The sequence below is a fragment of the Sturnira hondurensis genome, unplaced genomic scaffold (genome assembly GCF_014824575.4).
Source record: "Sturnira hondurensis isolate 20B ecotype Veracruz unplaced genomic scaffold, ASM1482457v3 Scaffold0013381, whole genome shotgun sequence".
Lineage (NCBI taxonomy): Eukaryota > Metazoa > Chordata > Mammalia > Chiroptera > Phyllostomidae > Sturnira > Sturnira hondurensis.
In genome coordinates, this window is record NW_028086012.1 from 3,247,194 (window position 1) to 3,265,031 (window position 17,838).

Here is a 17,838-nt window from a genome sequence, read left to right on the forward strand (position 1 = left end):
TGGGTCCCCAGCTGAGGTGCACAAGAAGCAATCAATCAATCTATGTTTCTCTCACACATGACCATGATTCTCATCTCATCCTTTCTTTCTCCCTCCATTCCCCTCTCTATAAATAAATAAATAAAATATTTAAAAAACAAATAAAAAATAAAGACTCACTGTGGCCTGCTCTGTGAGATAAGAATGTAGGGGCACAAGGTTGGAAACAAAACCAGATGTGAGGCCCTGGCTTGTGTAGCTCAGTGGATTGAGCGTGGGCCTGTGAACCAAAGGATCGAGGTTTGATTCCCAATCAGGGCACATGCCTGGGTTGTAGGCCAGTTCCCAGCAGGGGACGCACAAGAGGCAACCATACATTGATACTTCTCTCTCTCTCTCCTTCCCTTTTCCCCTAAAGATAAATAAAATCTTAAACAAACAAACAAACAAACAAAAAAACAGACTTGACCCTATGGCAATGACCTTAGGAAGAGATGTTAATGAGTGGTACCAGATTGAGTGAGGTGATAAGACATGATTGGATTTTGGATTTGACGAGAAAGTTAACAGAATTTGTTGACAGATATGTGGAAGAGAAGATCAAGGATTACTCCAAGGTTTTTAGTTTAGGCAAACGGAAATACAGAGTTTAATTCCACACATACACGTCTGTTATAGATTTTACACCAGGTCAGGGCTCCCCTTCTAGAAGAAAAAAAAAGGCCTGGAAGTGGTGGGGGCTGGGGAGAGGGAGGAGAATGACCAGGTAACAAAGCAGAGTAGAAACCAGGGCAGAGATTTTTGTTCTCAGCCAAAGAAATTCTGGTAGAAGAACTGGTTCTGGCCCCTTTAGAGTTTGAAATGTAGCTCATTAATTTCTGAATCCGCAAAGCATAATATTACCTGGCATATGATAGGCATTCAAAGTAAGTTTTAATTCAGTTGAATTGAGATAATGGCAAACTGACTCTTGAATGGAAGGCCAATTGGGGAGGGAAGCTAAATGGTTTTAGGAATATTCTGTAGAAGCCTGAGGACAAGCCATACCTGGGAACTCATTTTAACTCAGGCCAATGAACTTTATTGAACATCTAATATATCATGGACACTAGGGATGCAGAGATGCCCCTTATTACTGGAGGAGACAAAGAGAAGAATCAATTTATGGTACGGTGTGATATTGTATGTATCAAATTCAGGGGTTGATGGAAGGTGACTAACTCTGACAGCAGTGGTAGGCAAGAGGTGACTTTGTGGGAGATGAAATCAGAGCTGGTTTCTAAGAGATGAAGAGGAGTCTGCCTGTTACACCCCTATGGGAGGAAGCAATAGCTGTCTGGTAACTGTCTTACTGGAGGTGGTGTCAGAGGAATGCCTTGCTCTGCATTTATTATATGGAAGGTGCTGGACGTTGTACATAGAGAATACTCAGGAAATATTTGCCAAATTGATTTTAGGGCATTTATACCACCCAGGGTAAGAGTTCCCTCAAATGAACTGTTATGCATGTGACCCATTACCTGTTGCTTTTGCCCACCTTGTACAGGTTGACTATTGGTTTTGCCTGCCCAGCATCTGTTCATTCCTTCTTCTTCTGGTAAGAACGCTGATTTTCCCTTGGGGACTACTCCTCCTTCCACTCAGTTCCTGTGGTTTTGTGCAGATGCCTCACTGTGCAGTTCCAGTGTGGGTAGATGGCCCCGGCCTGGTGAATTAAAATGTTTTCCATCTCTGCTGCCTACCTGTGACAGTGACTGGTTGCAGGAGGTGGGGAGGGCGTGGCAGTGACCTGCTGTAGGCCAAATGAGATGCAATTCTAGGATCTTTGCTAGAATTATTGGGAAATAATTTTAACTTCTGGAATGGCTAAGCAATTAGGATGTAGGTGTGGAACTCTTGGTGGGTAAATTGCTACTTTTAGGGAGAACTTAACAGACAACGAAGGAAACACAACCATATCTGAAGCCTTTGTGGACTTTTCTATTACAAAAAGCCAGTCTGTTTGATGTCTGACAACTGCATCTGAAACAATCCAGAATATACACTTCTATCAGTCTCTAGCAGAAATATCAGGGTCTAGTCTTTTCGTACAGGCCCTCTGGGGAAAATAATTGTAAGATAGCAGGATGTTGGTTAGGTTCTGTTCTCCAGATCTGAGGCCACTCACCTCAGCTGTTTCGTGACCTCGAAGCCCTCATTTCCCTTCTCTGTGTCTTTGTTTCCTGATAACTTGCTCTCTATTGGCTCTTCCAGGAGACTGAAATTTTGAGGAAATGCTGTTGGCTCTAGGGCAGTTCTGTGTCATTGGGTGTCAAGAGTTAGAATCTCTTCCTTGGTCATGTTATTCTGGGGCCAAGGCTGGCATGTCTGTCCTCTAGATCAGTAGTTTTCAACCTGGAATATGCAGGCCTTTGGTGGTACACAGTGGGAGTGCTGAAACCACAGGGCAAAACACAATACTGCTTTCTGGGGTGCAGTTTAATTCATGGAAATGTAAGGCAATATTTTCAATATCAAAGTGTGGTTATCCAGAGCACCTTCTCTGAGCCAGACTTAGATGAATTCAAATCCTGGCTCTACCACTTCCTAGTTGCATGACCTTAGGATTACTTAACCTCTCTGTGCCTCAGTTTCCTCAAACTATGAAGGTAGTACCAGTACCTATCTTATGAGATTGCGGTAAAAATTAAGTTAGTCTGTGTAAAGGACTTAGAACAGTGTCTGATGCATAATAAGTACCATTTAAGCATTAACTATTACTGTGAAAACATGGATATATTATGAAGTGCAAAGAAAACTAGTGTAATTTTAAGGTCCAAGACTTTGAAGAAATGTCACCTGCAGCTCTGACCCAGCTGTGCAGAGATTTGCTCTCACTTTCTTCTGTCAGCAGGAGTAGTTACATCCATGGGGAAAAGGGAACCCTGTGCACTGCTGGTGGGAATGTAAATTAGAGCAACCACTGTGCGAAACAGTTTGGAGGCTCTTCAAAAAAATTAAAAATAGAATGATCCTACAATTCATCCTTGTGTATTTATTCAAACGTGAAAACAGTCATTTGAAAAGATATAGGCACCCTTATGTTCACTGCAGCATTGTTTACAATAGCCAAGGTATGGAACAACCTTGAGTTGTCTATTGATACAGGAATGGTCAGAGATGGTGTGATATACAGTGGCATATTACTCTGCCATTAAAAAGAACAAAATCTTGCCATTTGCAACATGGATGGGCCTAGAGGGTAATGTACTAAATGAAATCAGAGAAAAAGACAAATACTGTAGGATTTCATTTATAAGTGGAATCTAAATAGCAAGAGAAATTAACAAAATAGAAGCAGACTTGCCCTGGCTGGTGTGGCTCAGTGGATTGAGCACTGGTCTGCGAACCAAAGGGTCACTTGTTCGACCCCCAGTCAGGGGACATGCCTGGGTTGTGGCCACGTCCCCAGTGGGGGAGGGTGGCATGAGGCAACCACACATTGTTTCTTTCCCTTCCCTTCCCTAAATAAATAAATAAATAAATAAAAATAGAAGCAGACTCCTAGAGAACAAAATGATGGTTGCCAGAGGGGGGTGGGGGGAATGGTGAAGGGGAATGACATACAAATTCCAATTACAAATTAAGTCACAGGGATGTGATGTGCAGCATAAACACTATAGTCAATAACAATAAGTGTATCGTGATACATTATAACAACTGTATCATGATAGATGGTTACTAAGCTCAATGTAATCATTTTGAGGTATTTAAATGTTGACTCACTCACTATGCTGTACACCTGAAGCTAATATTGTATGTCAACTATATTCTTTTTTAATCCCCACCTGAGGACATGCTTATTGATTCCAGAGACAAGAGAAGGGAGAGGGAAACATCAATGGGAGGAAGAAACATCGACTGGCTGCCTCCAGTTCACGTGCTCTGACCAGGGATCGTACCTGCAACCTTCGGGTGCACAGCACGATGCTCCCATCGACTGAGCCACCTAGCCAGGGCTATCAACTACATTCTTTAAAGAATACTTACATCGGAGTTTTACTATGAGAGCCTGCAAGAGACAATCAAGGTGAATTCGTGTTCTCCTAATTTCCGGGACCATGCTCACTTCATGTATACTTCAGTCTCCCCTCCCAAATCCTAGGCCCCACCCACCCCTTGTCATCCAGACATTTGTCTTCCATGTCTTATACTTGCTTATTACAAAGATAATATATGCAAGCTTTAAAAAATAATAATTTTGCCCTGGCTGGTGTAGCTCAGTGGATTGGGTGTGGGCCTGCGAGCCACGAGATCGCGGTTCGGTTCCCTGTTGGGGCCGTGGGGGCGTATGCCTGGGTTGCGGGCGGGTTCCCGGCAGGGAACTCACAGGAGGCAGCCATGCATTGTTGTTTCTCTCCTTCTCTCCTTCCCTTCCTTTTTAAAGATAAATAAATAAATAAAATCTTAAAAAAATTTTAAAATAACAATTTCTTCAGTGTTTCAAATAGGGGGTTTTGTTAGGTAATGTACTTGGTGGGCAGAAGCAGTGAAGACGGAAGGAACAGCATGAGAAAGGTCCCGAGGTTGTGTTCTAGAAGAGCAAGTCTATTTTGGCTTGAGAGTAACTGAAGACGAAGCTGGAGAAATAGGTTAAGTTTATATCACTTGAGGATCTTGACTGTTATGTACATTAAAGAGTTTGAAGTTGGTTTCAACCACCTAAGCTTGTTTCATCTGTAAAATGAGGGTAATTCCTATCTCACTGAATTGTTGTGAGGATTAATGACAGAGAAGCAAAGAGATGGTTGGAACATCCTATATAAGAAATGGGAGAGTTCTGAGTGATGTCAACCCTTCCCCCACAGCAGTCAGGGCTCTCTGCTACCCCATGGCTGTGGGTATCAACAAGGACCACAAAGTGACAAAGAATGTGTACAAGTCGCGGTACAGCCGCCATGAGCCGCCACTGCGGGCACCTCACCCAGCACACCATATTTGTGCGGGACATGATCTCAGAGGCATGTGGCTTTGTCCCCTATGAGTGGCTTGCCATGGAGCTGCTCGAGGTCTCTGACAAGAGGGTCCTGAAATTCACCAAGAAAAGGGTGGGGACACACATCCATGCCAAGAGGAAAAGAGAGGAGCTGAGCAATGTCCTTGCAGTCATGAGGAAGGCAGCAACCAAGGACTGAACCCCATGTGTAACAAAACCTGTTCAGGGGAAAAAAAAGAAATGGTCCCGACTGGCGTGGCTGAGTGGGTTGAGCGTCATCCCACAAACTGAGGTCACCAATTCAATTCCCAGTTAGGACACGTGCCTGAGTTGTGGGCCAGGTCTCCAGTTAGGGCATTCGAGTTAGGGCATGCGAGAGGTAAACGACTGATGTTTCTCTCCCTTTCTTTCTCTTTCCTTTCCCTCTCTAAAGATAAATAAACAGATCGCAGTTCGATTCCCAGTCAGGGCACATGCCTGGGTTGCAGGCCAGTTCCCTGCAGGTCAACTCCCAGCGGGGAATGCACGAAAGGCAACCATACATTGATGTTTCTCTCCCTCTCTCCCCTCTAAATATAAATAAATAAATTCTTTAAAAAAAAAGATAAATAAACATCTTTTAAAAAAAGAGAGAAATGTAATGAGTCTCTTAAGAGACCAAAACCCTTCTCCTCTCAGTATAGAGTAAACCCTCCCAACCTATCTCATTTTTGAGATTTTATATTCCTGCAAGGTACATATCAACCACCACCAGAGGGAGCTCAATACAAAGAAATCAGAGCTCCCAGCTGGACATGAAAATTGTGGTGGGCAAATCTGAGTAGGGATGTGGGATCCTGGAGCCACCTAGAGCTCCTCAATGGTACCGTTGGGGCCTGGGTACAGGTGCCCCCCTTTCTTTCTTAGACCCAGGGGTGGGGCATACTGTTACAACCTAGAGGCTGGCCGCTAGCCAGGTGTAAGATCCCCCCAGGATAGGGGGCTGGAGGAGGAGAGCCAGATCTAGTTTGGGGGCCTGAATTTCTTTCTGCATCTCAAGCCACTGAGCTCAACTCCTTAAAATATCTGATGCCAGGTCAGGTAATCTGGCTAGACTTGGGAACCTTAGGAGAGGGGCAGGGCCACAGTGTGAGGAACGGGGGAGAAAGGGAGGCAGGGCCGTATCTGGCACTGCCCTGGGACTCCAGCCTTCAGGACTACACGAAAGGGTTACAGGGTATAGCTTCTCCAATCAGGACTACTTACTAACCTCGCATTTCATGATGTTCTACAGAACCTTTGTCTTCTCCGCTTACTCGCACTGAGCAAAGCAGGTTTTTTTTTTCTACAGATATTAAAATGAAAACCTAGAGACATTTAGCAATTTACCCAAGGTCAAATAGCACTCAAGGGCAGAGGTGGGCCTGGAAACATGTAGGAGTGGCTCTGAGGGGCCCAGGAAAGGGAGGGCAGGCCAACAGAGCAACAGCCTTTAGAACTGCCACAGCAAGCACGGGCTCTATGCCAGGCTTCCTACCGCCCTTCCAGGGCCAGCTCTGCTGCTGGGCCTCAGGCTGCCAGCCCAGCCCCCACACTCTCAGCCCAGTCCCCTGAGAGCCCATCAACCCGGCAACAGTCAGAGAAAAGCCCAGCTAAAATATTTATGACTCAAAAGAGTCCAGAGACTTCCGATGGGAGGGGGGGAGCGGAAGTTTGATGTCATCCCTTCTCTGCTTGCAGGGGAGGTGACTGACATGCAGGGTGGCTGGGTGTGTGAGCCAAGCCTGATAGGGGCTCTCCAAGGAAAGTTCCCTAAGGCTGTAAGTGTTAATGAGAGGAGGCAGGAGTCTGTATGTGATAGATGTGACAGGTGACAGGACGGGGTAAGGAAAACAAGTCAGAAAAAAGGAGGAAGGAAACTTAAGTGTTGAGCGGTATTACATAGACCCTGTGCTGGGAATTTCACACACATTCCATTTGCTTCTCAGATCCCATTCAGTGCAGAATTATGCTACTTCTATGGTGTCAAGAGCCCCAGAAAAATACACAGCAAGTGATGGGCTAGGATTTGAATCCAGATCTGTGTTTTCGGTAAAATCCCTTGGCTCCCAAGTAGATACCCTGCATCTGGAGCATATAGCTGCCTAAGATCTTAGTGCTGGCCTCTCAGATGGTGACCCCAAAGCAAGCTCTGTGGCTCCATTTGTGACCAGGATGCTACCTCAGCCCAAACTCCTCCCCTGCCTGCTGAACTGAAGCAGGTCCTCAAATGCTAGAGAACTCGGGTCAAAAGGGAAGGCCTAGGAGACCGAGAAACCAAGGGAACTGCCGCCTCAGTGGGTGATCCTGGGCTGTCTCTGTGCAAACTGTTTGGCAAACCCGCATCAGTCTGCCTGGGACATTTCTGGTTTCAGCACCCCCAGTTCTACGTCCCAGGAAACATCTCAGATCTGGGTAAACCTGACAGTTGGTCATCCTTAACAAATCTCTTATACCAACACAATGCTTTACTGACTCAGAATAGTTGTGGCTAGAAGAGGACTATGAAAATCTAATAGCTCCTTTTTTTCAACCTTAGGTTATGTTTATTTATATTTCTGAACCTGTTTTTTTTAAAGATTTTATTCATTTATCTTTAGAGGGGAAGGGAAGGAGAGAGGGAGAGAAATATCAATGTATGGATGCCTATTATGTGTCCCCAGCTGGGAACTGGCCTGCAACCCAGGCATGTGCCCTGACTGGGAATTGAACCACGATCCCTTAGTTCACAGGCCCGCGCTCAATCCACTGAGCTACACCATCCAGGGCCGAACCTGTTTTCTTATATGTGAAATGAGTATAATGGGTTGGAGGATTAAGTGAAATAGTAAATATAAATGCTTGATATTAGCATCCGGTACATACTAAGCATTCAATAAATTATTAGGTATTATTCATAGTAATCAGTAGTGAAGACAAGAATGTGTTCAGGGGCTAAATAACTTGCCCAAAGTAAATCAACTGATTTCAATATCCCTTTCCTGCTAAAAATAAATCTAAGATTAGAACGCCCCAGGCTCAGTTAAAAGGCAGACACGCTCACCCTGGCCAGGTAGCTCAGTTGATGAGAGTGTTGTCCTGATATACATCAAGGTTGTGGGTTCGATCCCCAGTCAGAGCACATATAAGAATCAACCAATTAATGCATAAATTAAGTGGAACAGCAAATCAATGTTTCTCTCTTCCTCCCTAAAATCAATTAAAAAAAAAAGACAGGCTTTCTCCCCAGACTTAGCCCTTCCCCTTGATCCCTTGTTAGGGTGAATAGCCAAAGGCATTAAGGGAAGAGTGCAGTAGACTAGGTCCCTAACCTCTCAGGAAGCTCAGTGTAAAACCAGCCTAGAACATTAGGTCATAAAAAACCAGAAGTCTGTATCAAATGGCTGACCTTCCAGTCCTTCAAGAAGAAACAGGGTAAACAGCTGGTAGCCTAATATAACTGGAAGAAAGTGGGGGCTACACAGGGGTGGCTTTGGCTCTCTCCCGAAGTTGATAGGAGCTACCAGAGTGGGACCACTCATCGTCACTTGACCAAACTTTTATCGAGCCCCTCAGTGCTGGGTATTTCCTGGGGAAGTGATACAGTACAGAGAAAGCCCTACCCTTGAAGAGCTTTTTGAACAAGTTTAGTAATCAACAATGAAGAGAAAAACAGGTGCAGAGTTTAAATAACTTGTCCAAAATAAATGAACCTTCCCACTTGACTTTCCTCAGCCTATTAGAGGTGGCGATCAGTCTCTTTCCAGGAGCCCTCTGGAAGTGTCCAAGGGCTCCTGGGCTGGCACCCACAACACAGGTGTCGCAGAGGGAAATAGGAGGTGGGGGGTGGGTATTGGTAGGTTGTTTTAGCCAGATCTGCTGGAGGCTACTGGGAAGCAGGCAAATTGGGAATGACACAATAGGAGTTGCCAGTTTATTCAGATTTAGGATGCCATGCTGAGGATACTGTTAGTCCCCTTCAACTCTTTCAAGTTATGAGCATGTTTAACTATGAGTATCACAGTCCCCTGCAGCCCTGAGCACTCCATTCTGGGCCTAGAAACTCTTAGGGGATCCTGGCTGGCTTTCTGTGGGTAATCAGACAGATCAAAGAGGTGGGTGAGAAAAGACTGTTGATCTCTCTTGGGTTTCTCTGTGCTCAGCAAATGCCCTCAGGCCAGCCTTGACACAGCAGGCAGCTCTCCTGGTTTCCAGAGTCCTCGGATAGCTGCAAAGACACAGGCAGAAAATTAAGAAACATGAAGCTGTCACATCAGGGGCCTTCCCAGCCTCCCACATGGCCAGGCTGCCTCCTTTATAATCTCCCCACCCTGGCAGAGTAACTGCAGTTCTTTCATTCAGTACAAGGTTCCTAGGTGCAGAAGAGTGGAAAAGAGAAGCCCACAGCCTATGAGCTCTCTTTTCATGTAAGTCAGGCAACAAGACCCTCACACCTCCCATCTCCCGGGCTTGACCATGCCTGAGCTAAGTGATCCAGGGCAGAATCAAGCGAACCTTTGGGGTTTTTACTTATACAAACTTTGGGACCTCTGGCTATACAAAGGGTAAAATGCTTTCTGCTCTTCCAGAGATGTGAAAAAGAGAACAAAGAGCTTTTAAAAGCCCTTGAAAGAAAGGAAATGGGGAAATAGGCATCTTCTAGTACCTCAGTGCTAGGTTTAGTGGGTCCCTCTCCTCTGGCCTTATGAGGTGTTCATCCCAGTCCCAAACAGTCAGGGTTAGAGAGAAGAGAAGAGATACACCCTCAGCCTGTGACCCAGGATGGGGCCCTGACCCCTCCAACTCTTAAAAAACGGCACCCCCACTCTCCCAGTTGTTCAAACCAGTAACCTGGGAGCCCTCTTCTCCCACATCTAACCAACCTCCAAATGATATTCATTCTCTCTCCCAAAAGTTCCTGAATTCATTTATTTCTCCACACTTTCACTTCTATCACCCTACTAGAGGTCTTTTTCATTTCTTGCCTGGACTATATATAACCCATTCTCTATTCAGAAACAAATTAAATTTATAATGCAGATGTCTAATCATGTCATTCCCCATCCCTCACTCTGTGATTCAGTGGTGTTCAGCGATGACCACAGAATAAGGTCCTGGTTCTTTTTTTTTTTTAAATATTTTATTTATTTATTTTTAGAGGGGAAGGGAAGGAGAGAGGAAGAGAAACATCAATGTATGGTTGCCTCTCGTGCATCCCGTGCTGGGAACTGGCCCCTGCCAGGAATTGTCCTGCAACCCAGGCATGTGCCCCGACTGGGAATCGAACCACGATCATCCGGTTCACAGGCCCGCGCTCAATCCACTGAGCCACACCAGCCAGAGCTTAGGTCCTGATTCTTACTTCACCTTCGACCTGCCTCAGTCCTACCCTTTGCCTAGAATGTGCTCCATGCCCTTTCCCCAGACCCTGTCCCAAGTGCCCTCTACCTGGCTAACTCTTCCTTTCACATGTCAGCTAAAACATCACTTCCTCAAGGAAGCCCCGCATCAGGTCCGCTCCCTGCTTTGCGCCCTCACAGCACCCCGTTCCTTCTCTTTCCCAGCACTGATGGTCACAGCTGATGTCATTTGGGAGAGTACTACCTATTTAGTGCCTGTCTCCCAAACATACTGTAACCTCCATGAGGCCAGGGACCAATTTTAGCTTGTTCACTTGCCACTGACTCTCTAGTGTCTATGGAGCACATAGTAGGTGTTCTGATTTATGAGTGATTAAGAAAAATGAATAAAAGGAGCTGTGTGTACTGATACTTGGAGAGAAGCTTCTGAAGAGTCATATTAGAGCGTAGGTATTTCTCCTTCTCAAAGGCAAATGCAATTTGTTTCCTACCTTTTAACCCTAAAGAGCCTGAGATGGGTAGCAACCATTTTGTATCTGAAGTTGGGACATGAACAGGAAGCATGAACCTGCAGGAGTCAGAAGACCCCAGAAAAGAATTAACCCTGTATCTGAACCCAAATGCTCTTTATCTCAAGTTCTCATACATGGTGCTTAGCGAGGCCTGGGAGATGGGGCTGCGGAGAAGAAACTGGCTATCCTGAGGTGGGCCAAGGTGGGCTTTAGAGGTCGGCAAGTGAACAGCTAATCCAGGGATCTTAACAGAGTGTGAACAGTGCCTGAGTTTCTGTCAATGTGCTCTATCCAGCTGATTAATCTGGGGCAGCAGCCTGGCCATGGCTCACACTCTTGCTAGAAACACCTTGAACAGGCTGTCTTTATCCAGGAGTCCCCATGACCTCCCCAGGTTTGCCCTGGAATGGTAAGGCCCCCTTGTAGCAGAAAGCTCCCTAGGTCTAGGTGAGGGATGCATAAGGATAGCTTTCGTACCTGCCCAAGAACTCCCCTGCCTAATGCTAGCTGGGAACGCAGCCAATGAGCGGGACACCTACTGCTGACAGGCTACTGCATTTGTCATCAAGGAATGTCAAGAGGCTAAGCCCCAGCAGCAGCATCGTTATGAAATTCAGGTCCCTCCCCGATCGATATAAGTCTCCTTCCTTTTGGAAAGGAAAGCTGCAGTTGGCAGAACAGGCCACAGAGCAGAACAACTTCAGCCCAGGGGTTGGAAGACTGATTCTAGATGTCAGGGAACATAAACTTTACCAAAGTGAAAAAAGGGGTTTGGTCTGCTGCTTGAATGTAACATCTGGGGAGCCCAGGGCAGCAACCAGGCCACACCAGGACTAGAGTGCAGTGCCCACCATAGGTCTTCGCACTGAAAGAAAGGGCTAGGCCAGGGAACAAAAGAAGTAGTTAGGCAGTGCGGTGCACTTCCTCCCCTCCCCCCAACAGCTGCTGTCTCAAGACAGCTGTATCCAGACTGTCTGCTCAAGACTATTAAATATTCATCAGATGCTTGCTAGCTTCAAACATGCAACGACTATTAATATGGAGAGCGAGAGGTAGATAAGGGTCTGGAAGGGATGGGGGTAGCGGGGGGAGAGGAGGGAGGGAGGAAGAATATGAGTATGTGCTCAGAAGGATACAATTTTTCATGTCCAGGAATATGGAAACCAAGCCAGGGGCACATATCCTGTACACCAAAGCTGGGAACCACTTTCGGTGTAAACTGATCTTCTTGTTGCCACTCTAAACACAGAGGTGGCAGTTCAGTGGGAACAGAAAGACTTGGGTCTATGACCCAGCTTTTGGACCCTGGGGTCACCCTAACCTGTACACATCAGTTTTCATTTCCCAGTATAATCCTCGTTTCACGGGATTGTTTGTGAGAATTAAATGGGATGCTGTATATGATACTCCCAGCATAGAACACAGAANTTCGGTGTAAACTGATCTTCTTGTTGCCACTCTAAACACAGAGGCGGCAGCTCAGTGGGAACAGAAAGACTTGGGTCTATGACCCAGCTTTTGGACCCTGGGGTCACCCTAACCTGTACACATCAGTTTTCATTTCCCAGTATAATCCTCGTTTCACAGGATTGTTTGTGAGAATTAAATGGGATGCTGTATATGATACTCCCAGCATAGAACACAGAACTGGGAGCTTGGCAGAGACACTTCATTCATTTAGGACAGAGTGGTGAGAGCAGTTTGTATCAGTGGAGACTCAAGAGAGTTTTGGCCTTCAATTCACAGGGTGGGTCAAAGGGACAGGATGTCAGAAGACTATTAACACCTGGTGAAGGCTAAACATCCCACCCTCATGTAGCCCAGTGCTATCTGAGAGGAGAGACGATTTTCCTTTCTGAGTGAGAAGCAAAAGGCCTTCAAACAAGAGGGAGACAGGAAGAAATGCTAGTTGAGGGGAGACTGTCCCCTTCATGCTCCCATGAGGGAGTGGTGCCATTTAGAGATAGCTTTTTCTTCCGGTTCCCTTACTTAGCTAACTGGCCAGCACAATGGCTAACTCAAGTGGGTTCTTGTTCTTAAGCCTCCAATAGCTCTCTAAACTTTAGAATAAAGTCCAAATTTTTTGCCTAATATTTACCTTTTCAAAACTGGTACTAACCTACTCTTCCAGCCTCTATTTATGGTTAAACATATTGGGTGCTTACTACATACCATTTTGAATGTTTTACACATATTAGTTCACTCAGTTTTTACAATAATGTTGTAAAATGATTATTACCCCATTCTACAGATGATGAAATTGAGACTTAAGAGAAGATAACTCATCTAAGATTCCAAAGCTGGTGGCTTTGGAGGAGGCAGAATTTGAAATCTGTCTCTTTAAAGCCACAGTAAAGTGCTATGCTAACCTATGTCTTTCCGGTAAATTCTTTGTTATACTTTAAGACTCAAAATTGAAGACTTAAATTTTGTTACTCCCCTTCTCCAGCACTCCCTATGCCTCTCAGCAGCTCCTGCAGGCTCCTTGATACTGGGTTCAGCAATAGAAACGATCACATACTACCATAACTTATGTAAGACTTACTCGTTCCCCTTAGACGTTTTTGAAGGCAGAGTCTGAACTGCTGTAGACTGAGCACAGCCAGCACAAGAGCCTAAATGACCTCAGCAAATGTTCACTGCATTAGTAATTAATATTCTTGCAGAATAAGCCTCCTTCCAGGATACAGAATGATTTTACAAGCCTCCTGGGACGATCCTGGCTGATGGGTAAAACTTCTCAATTCCAACATAATCTAGTAGTTAAGACTGATCACAGACTCTAAAATGAGGCTGCCTGAACTTGAGTCTCAACTCTGCTACTTAACAGCTGCATGACCTTGGATAAATGATTTATTTTTTCTAGGCCTGTTTCATCACTGCATAAAAATGGGATAATAACAGCTACTCTACGTGTGGAGAAGACAGGGCACGATACACAGTGAAGAATGTTAGAAATGACAAAATGCCATAGCAGCTAAGACATTGTTCCCCAGATTTTAACATGTCTGAAATCAGGATGCATCTTATATTCAATACAAAAAGAAACCATTGTGTTGGTTTAATTGGTAGTCTTCCTTCTTCGCAGTACTTAATAATACATCTTATAATGGCCTCAATGTCAACACAGTATTGTATAGAAGCAGCATACTTACAGTGTAGAAAATGGACTTGGATCCATTTAATGTACAAAAATGGTTGTATACTTTAAATGGGTGAGTAGTATAGTATATGGATTATATCTCAATAACCCTAATATGTCTTTGATTTACATTCATAGAAGCTAATCAAAGCCGTAAATTGGTAGGCTACAGGTAGCACTGGGCTAGTAGTGGATGTTTAACAGGGTCTGACACAGATCTGAGCAAACATTAAACAACTGGCATAGAAAATCCAAATTTTAGTTTTGCTTCAAATCAGATCTAAGCAAGTCTTAACTGGAGCTGGGAAAAAAACATGAATGAAAATGATCTCCAAATACTTAAAAGGATATTCAGCAGTCCAAAGAAGAGCCAGTATAAGTTTCTGGAGTGACTCAGTTAACATAAGGGAAAATTTCCATTACTCGGAACTGTCCAAAACAAAAGGGGCTGCTTCTGGAAGCAGTGTTTCTCGCTAGTATGGAGTACTGACACACTGTAACATGGATCAACCATGAAAACATTATGCAAAGTCAAAGCCACCAACCACAAAGGGCATATGTTATACAATTCTATTTATTTATTTATTTATTTAAGATTTTATTTATTTTTAGAGGGGAAGGGAAGGAGAGAGAGAAATACCAATGTATGGTTGCCTCTCATGCGTCCCCTGCTGGGAACTGGCCTGCAACCCAGGCATGTGCCCTGACTGGGAATCGAACCACAATCCTTTGGTTCGCAGGCCCCTGCTCAATCCACTGAGCTACACTAGCCAAGGCAAAATGGCATATTTTATGTTATGTGAATTTTACCTAATTAAAAAGAAAAAGGTAGAAAGGATCAAATGAGATAATCCTTATTAACTGCTTAGGATATCATGATGCATATAGTGATAAATGTTAATTATTGTTACCAATTCTGATTGATGATAAATGACAAGGGTTAAGGGTTTTCTTTCTGCCAAAACAAAGTCAAAGGCTATGGTGAAGCAGAGCCAGGACATGTCCCAGTCTTGCCTGGCTCTAATTAGCATACGGAACTGTAGTAAGTTCACAGGTAGAAGCCCTGGCTGGTGTAGCTCAGTGGATTGAGCATGGGCCTGCAAACCAGAAGCTCACAGGTAGTGACAAAGTTACAGAAATCACTGGGACCAACTGACTAAACTACACATTCAGAACAGGCAGATCACAAACAGACCCTGGTCTGCCAACAATGGAACCCACTTTTCTAAGCACGAACTACAGGCCCAATGACGAAAGATGTTTCCCGAAAATGCTGTTCCTTCTGACCATCCTAGGCAGACTTGAGACTAACTCCTCTGCATTCACGGACTTCCCCCTAAATTTTCCTACAATTCATGTGACCGATACCATATTCAGGACTTTCTGGGTGCTCTTACACCATGCTCAAGACAAATGGCCCTCCTTAAAGTCTCCAAATCTCAGAGACTCCTGGCTCAGAGGAGGGGCTTGGAAGAAATGGTGTCCAAGAACGCAAATCTCTGTCAAAGGCTTTAAGTGCCTTTGTCTTACCTAGGTAGCTCTTGTATCCTCAGTGCTATCACAACCCTAATAAATTGCTCAGGGGCAGAGGGAAAAATCATCCAGTTAGTTCCTTAACGGCTTCAGGCAACAGGAAGGCCTACTGAGTTGTCAGCATGAGCCCAACTACCCAAACGACCGGGTTAAACTTTCTTAGGGAAAGAACACTGATATGTACTATGTATAAAGCAGGGAACTGGCTGGCCTATACACAGAAAGCCTTCAGTTTGCCAGCCATGAGAGGTGCACCTTATCACTATCTTCCTTCCTAGGCATGGAAATACGGAAAGTGGTTTGTTTTAGATCACTAAGCAAAAGACAGCTCATAGATTATAGATTCAACTCTGGGTTTTTGCCATAGCAGAAAGGTCTATGTCCTTTCTACTATAAAATAATATCCCTACTAGGGGTTTCTCTGAAGTGAGAGAAATACCGCTCTCCTGAGATGAGAAGCAGTCCAGTACTGTATATGTGTCAAAGTGTTAGGTTCTGGCAACACATAAACGTGGGCTTGACTACTGATAACACTAATTCTGTGACCCAGGGAAGTCACTTCACGTAACTGATTCTCAGTTATTTCTGTAAAATACATATATTACCAGACAACTGTTTTTTCGCTGCCTGGAATCCATTTCCCCTTCCTAACAACACCCTGACTTTTGAGGAATGACCTTTTTCCTACTGCATACTGTGTAGCATACTGCTAGAGCTTGGGCATGTGACTCAAGCTAAGCCAGTCTGGCCTTCCCTTCCTAGAACTTGAATCTTGAGGGAGAAAGAAAGCAAACATGGCTTAAAGTTTACAAAGCAGCTACTGCTACTTCAGGACCACTCCTGTGGCCTAACAGTGCTGCCTCAGTTCTCTGCAGCCACTACGGTTCCTAAGCCAGATTTTCTAGTCTTTACACTAAATCTGTGAGCACCTAACATCCTTCTAATAAACTCCCTTTTGTTTACAGTAGCCATTTTGTTGCTTACAACCAATGAACTCCAAATGAAACACTGCCTTATTAGGTTACTGACAAGATGAGAGTGCGATTCAATAGCCATGCTAGTCATTACAAGTAAATTCCATATGCACTGTAAACAAACATATAAACACAGTTGTGTTGTAAATATGATACAAGCGACGTACCAAAAAAAGAGTCACCCAATGGTCACCTCCCAGGCCATCTCTTGGCAGAACTGTTTTATAGTTAGGGTAAAAGTCCCACATCCTTAATAGAAAGCCACCTTAACATACCTGACAGGGGTCTTCACTACCCATTCTACGCCAGGAAATGTCTCCAGTTTTCGATGACCTGAAAATGGAGAATTAAGAGATCACTCTTTTGATGAGGAAGTTTTAAAGACATACAAAATAAAAGATAGAGATCCTGCATGCAGTTACACATTACAGGAGAGAAACATGCAACTTTAAGGAAACTTTAAGCAACATTTCATTGTGAATATCAATATGGGGACCTATAGGGGCTCATCCTTGTACATTTTAAAATAGCTGAGCAGAAAGCTTTACTTTGGGGAGCAGATCTAATCTAGTCATTGAAATTTTACATTGTGTCATTTAAGATGTCAGACTTTGTGCCCAGGTTACATTACAGTTCACTCGTGATGGGCAGGATTATTAAGAGTTATGGCTAATTTATGCGGCAGCATATGGTTTTTCTTTTTACAGCTATTTTTATTAAACAAATTTTGCAAAGTTTTAACATTAAAATTAACAGCTAAAGAATTGTTTATGCAAGTTGCTGTCACAGTTTATGTAAAAGAGAAATATGTGCTATTAAAATCAGACATTTAGGTTACCTTTGGTTTTTTGCGATGCATGTTAGCTTTACACATCCTGATTCTCTTGCGATAATTTTCCTTTAAAAAGGGGGGTATAGAGTGATCTCTTTTCATCAAAACAAGACATAATGCCCTGAAAGCTGACTTCAAACCATGGTTGAAAATTCAGTTATTTACACTTTATCACAATCTACAAATACATTTTTTGTTGGTGTGTTTTAAAAAGAAAAAAAAAAGTCCATCATGCACTGCTGCAGGCAGCTTGGCACTTCATACAAGAGGATTTTTCACCCCCGAGCAGTTTTAGGTGGCTCACTTAGAGAAGGCATTCCAACCCTGAGAATTGACAGTGCAGGGCAAACAGGGCCAACCAATTCCATCATTTCCTCCTGATCTCAGGAGGGAGTGCAGGGCCAGCCTATCACACCAGACCCTGCCCCAACCCAGCTGATTTATTAACAGTGTTCCTGGGATTAGAAGGGAAACCCTTAAGGGCACCCAGGGTTTGCTGAATTGTCATCTCTAAAAGCAGGTGCTATCCCTTTC

The 17,838-nt window shown here is 44.2% G+C and overlaps 1 protein-coding gene and 1 pseudogene across 1 annotated transcript in view; one reads left to right on the forward strand and one right to left on the reverse strand.

Moving 5' to 3' along the window:
* Window positions 1-4,762: 4,762 nt before the first annotated feature.
* On the forward strand, window positions 4,763-5,291 carry LOC118997666 (60S ribosomal protein L36-like; annotated as a pseudogene).
* A 3,580-nt stretch (window positions 5,292-8,871) lies between these two features.
* Window positions 8,872-17,838, reverse strand: part of KHDRBS1 (KH RNA binding domain containing, signal transduction associated 1) — a 36,977-nt gene continuing 28,010 nt past the window's right edge. Inside the window, exons 10-11 of the transcript XR_005068713.1 lie at window positions 16,748-16,805; window positions 8,872-9,179 (exon numbers count right to left, since the gene is read on the reverse strand). The gene's annotated coding sequence lies outside the window, so the exon portion shown is untranslated. The remainder of the gene's footprint in view (window positions 9,180-16,747; window positions 16,806-17,838) is intronic.